Genomic DNA, 4,821 nt, shown 5'->3' with positions numbered 1-4,821 from the left:
GTGTCGCTGGTGTTGAGAGTGCTCCATACAGGAGCTGCTTTCCACCTAAACTTGAGAACTACCCAGAGTTCTCTGCTTCTTTTTTGCATAATTTATTTGTCACTCTATGCCTGAAAGGGTATTTCTTTGACTTATACTGGGTGCTCCCTTGTGTCTGGACAAAGCTATACCTCTCTGAAGAGCTCTAATTAGGGTGAAACACTGTGTCAGGGGTTGCTTTTACTAATTTCAGGTTGGCTTGATTGGTATTTTACCAACTCAAAGCTGTAATACTGTGCCTGGAGTCATAATTGGCTTTTGTCATTTTACAGCTCGGCAAGGACAGCACTGTGCTAGTCCTATGCTTAAAGACTTTGCTGTACAAATGGCAAAAGACTTTTTCCTTTTCTATCTCGGCGTGGATGGCACTGTGCTAATCCTATGCTTAAAGATTTTGATAGAAAACAGACATTTGAGGTGAGCAGATCTAGAGTGTCGCTGGTGTTGAGAGTGCTCCATACAGGAGCTGCTTTCCACCTAAACTTAAGAACTACCCAGAGTTCTCTGCTTCTTTTTTGCATAATTTATTCGTCACTCTATGCCTGAAAGGGTATTTCTTTGACTTATACTGGGTGTTCCCTTGTGTCTGGACAAAGCTATACCTCTCTGAAGAGCTCTAATTAGAGCTAAACACTGTGTCAGGGGTTGCTTTTACTCATTTCAGGTTGGCTTGATTGGTATTTTACCAACTCAAAGCTGTAATACTGTGCCTGGAGTGGTAATTGGCTTTTGTCATTTTACAGCTCGGCAAGGACAGCACTTTGCTAGTCCTATGCTTAAAGACTTTGCTGTACAAATGGCAAAAGACTTTGTCCTTTTCTATCTCGGCGTGAATAGCACTGTGCTAATCCTATGCCTAAAGATTTTGATAGAAAAACAGACATTTGAGGTGAACAGATCTAGAGTGTCGCTGGTGTTGAGAGTGCTCCATACAGGAGCTGCTTTCCACCTAAACTTGAGAACTACCCAGAGTTATCTGCTTCTTTTTTGCATAATTTATTTGTCACTCTATGCCTGAAAGGGTATTTCTTTGACTTATACTGGGTGCTCCCTTGTGTCTGGACAAAGCTATACCTCTCTGAAGAACTCTAGTTAGAGCGAAACACTGTGTCAGGGGTTGCTTTTACTAATTTCAGGTTGGCTTGATTGGTATTTTACCAACTCAAAGCTGTAATACTGTGCCTGGAGTGGTAATTGGCTTTTGTCATTTTACAGCTCGGCAAGGACAGCACTGTTCTAGTCCTATGCTTAAAGACTTTGCTGTACAAATGGCAAAAGACTTTGTCCTTTTCTATCTCGGCGTGGATGGCACTGTGCTAATCCTATGCTTAAAGATTTTGATAGAAAAACAGACATTTGAGGTGAGCAGATCTAGAGTGTCGCTGGTGTTGAGAGTGCTCCATACAGGAGCTGCTTTCCACTTAAACTTGAGAACTACCCAGAGTTATCTGCTTCTTTTTTGCATAATTTATTTGTCACTCTATGCCTGAAAGGGTATTTCTTTGACTTATACTGGGTGCTCCCTTGTGTCTGGACAAAGCTATACCTCTCTGAAGAACTCTAGTTAGAGCGAAACACTTTGTCAGGGGTTGATTTTACTCATGTCAGGTTGGCTTGATTGGTATTTTAAAAACTCAAAGCTGTAATACTGTGCCTGGAGTGGTAATTGGCTTTTGTCATTTTACAGCTCGGCAAGGACAGCACTGTGCTAGTCCAATGCTTAAAGACTTTGCTGTACAAATGGCAAAAGACTTTGTCCTTTTCTATCTCGGCGTGGATGGCACTGTGCTAATCCTATGCTTAAAGATTTTGATAGAAAAACAGACATTTGAGGTGAGTTGATCTAGAGTGTCGCTGGTGTTGAGAGTGCTCCATACAGGAGCTGCTTTCTACCTAAACTTGAGAACTACCCAGAGTTCTCTGCTTCTTTTTTGCATAATTTATTTGTCACTCTATGCCTGAAAGGGTATTTCTTTGACTTATACTGGGTGCTCCCTTGTGTCTGGACAAAGCTATACCTCTCTGAAGAGCTCTTATTAGAGCGAAACACTGTGTCAGGGGTTGATTTTACTCATTTCAGATTGGCTTGATTGGAATTTTACCAACTCAAAGCTGTAATACTGTGCCTAGAGTGGTAATTGGCTTTTGTCATTTTACAGCTCGGGAAGGACAGCACTGTGCTAGTCCTATGCTTAACGACTTTGCTGTACAAATGGCAAAAGACTTTGTCCTTTTCTATCTCGGCGTGGATGGCACTGTGCTAATCCTATGCTTAAAGATTTTGATAGAAAAACAGACAATTGAGGTGAGCAGATCTAGAGTGTCGCTGGTGTTGAGAGTGCTCCATACAGGAGCTGCTTTCCACCTAAACTTGAGAACTACCCAGAGTTCTCTGCTTCTTTTTTGCATAATTTATTCGTCACTCTATGCCTGAAAGGGTATTTCTTTGACTTATACTGGGTGCTCCCTTGTGTCTGGACAAAGCTATACCTCTCTGAAGAGCTCTAATTAGGGTGAAACACTGTGTCAGGGGTTGCTTTTACTAATTTCAGGTTGGCTTGATTGGTATTTTACCAACTCAAAGCTGTAATACTGTGCCTGGAGTGGTAATTGGCTTTTGTCATTTTACAGCTCGGCAAGGACAGCACTGTGCTAGTCCTATGCTTAAAGACTTTGCTGTACAAATGGCAAAAGACTTTGTCCTTTTCTATCTCGGCGTGGATGGCACTGTGCTAATCCTATGCTTAAAGATTTTGATAGAAAACAGACATTTGAGGTGAGCAGATCTAGAGTGTCGCTGGTGTTGAGAGTGCTCCATACAGGAGCTGCTTTCCACCTAAACTTAAGAACTACCCAGAGTTCTCTGCTTCTTTTTTGCATAATTTATTCGTCACTCTATGCCTGAAAGGGTATTTCTTTGACTTATACTGGGTGCTCCCTTGTGTCTGGACAAAGCTATACCTCTCTGAAGAGCTCTAATTAGAGCTAAACACTGTGTCTGGGGTTGCTTTTACTCATTTCAGGTTGGCTTGATTGGTATTTTACCAACTCAAAGCTGTAATACTGTGCCTGGAGTGGTAATTGGCTTTTGTCATTTTACAGCTCGGCAAGGACAGCACTTTGCTAGTCCTATGCTTAAAGACTTTGCTGTACAAATGGCAAAAGACTTTGTCCTTTTCTATCTCGGCGTGAATGGCACTGTGCTAATCCTATGCTTAAAGATTTTGATAGAAAAACAGACATTTGAGGTGAGCAGATCTAGAGTGTCGCTGGTGTTGAGAGTGCTCCATACAGGAGCTGCTTTCCACCTAAACTTGAGAACTACCCAGAGTTATCTGCTTCTTTTTTGCATAATTTATTTGTCACTCTATGCCTGAAAGGGTATTTCTTTGACTTATACTGGGTGCTCCCTTGTGTCTGGACCAAGCAATACCTCTCTGTAGAGCTCTAATTAGAGCGAAACACTGTGTCAGGGGTTGCTTTTACTCATTTCAGGTTGGCTTGATTGGTATTTTACCAACTCAAAGCTGTTATACTGTGCCTGGAGTGGTAATTGGCTTTTGTCATTTTACAGCTCGGCAAGGACAGCACTGTGCTAGTCCTATGCTTAAAGACTTTGCTGTACAAATGGCAAAAGACTTTGTCCTTTTCTATCTCGGCGTGGATGGCACTGTGCTAATCCTATGCTTAAAGATTTTGATAGAAAAACAGACATTTGAGGTGAGTTGATCTAGAGTGTCGCTGGTGTTGAGAGTGCTCCATACAGGAGCTGCTTTCCACCTAAACTTGAGAACTACCCAGAGTTCTCTGCTTCTTTTTTGCATAATTTATTTGTCACTCTATGCCTGAAAGGGTATTTCTTTGACTTATACTGGGTGCTCTCTTGTGTCTGGACAAAGCTATACCTCTCTGAAGAGCTCTTATTAGAGCGAAACACTGTGTCAGGGGTTGATTTTACTCATTTCAGGTTGGCTTGATTGGTATTTTACCAACTCAAAGCTGTAATACTGTGCCTAGAGTGGTAATTGGCTTTTGTCATTTTACAGCTCGGGAAGGACAGCACTGTGCTAGTCCTATGCTTAACGACTTTGCTGTACAAATGGCAAAAGACTTTGTCCTTTTCTATCTCGGCGTGGATGGCACTGTGCTAATCCTATGCTTAAAGATTTTGATAGAAAAACAGACAATTGAGGTGAGCAGATCTAGAGTGTCGCTGGTGTTGAGAGTGCTCCATACAGGAGCTGCTTTCCACCTAAACTTGAGAACTACCCAGAGTTCTCTGCTTCTTTTTTGCATAATTTATTTGTCACTCTATGCCTGAAAGGGTATTTCTTTGACTTATACTGGGTGCTCCCTTGTGTCTGGACAAAGCTATACCTCTCTGAAGAGCTCTAATTAGGGTGAAACACTGTGTCAGGGGTTGCTTTTACTAATTTCAGGTTGGCTTGATTGGTATTTTACCAACTCAAAGCTGTAATACTGTGCCTGGAGTCATAATTGGCTTTTGTCATTTTACAGCTCGGCAAGGACAGCACTGTGCTAGTCCTATGCTTAAAGACTTTGCTGTACAAATGGCAAAAGACTTTTTCCTTTTCTATCTCGGCGTGGATGGCACTGTGCTAATCCTATGCTTAAAGATTTTGATAGAAAACAGACATTTGAGGTGAGCAGATCTAGAGTGTCGCTGGTGTTGAGAGTGCTCCATACAGGAGCTGCTTTCCACCTAAACTTAAGAACTACCCAGAGTTCTCTGCTTCTTTTTTGCATAATTTATTCGTCACT

The sequence above is a fragment of the Triturus cristatus genome, chromosome 8 (assembly GCF_964204655.1).
Source record: "Triturus cristatus chromosome 8, aTriCri1.1, whole genome shotgun sequence".
NCBI lineage: Eukaryota > Metazoa > Chordata > Amphibia > Caudata > Salamandridae > Triturus > Triturus cristatus.
This window is presented reverse-complemented; position numbering follows the sequence as displayed.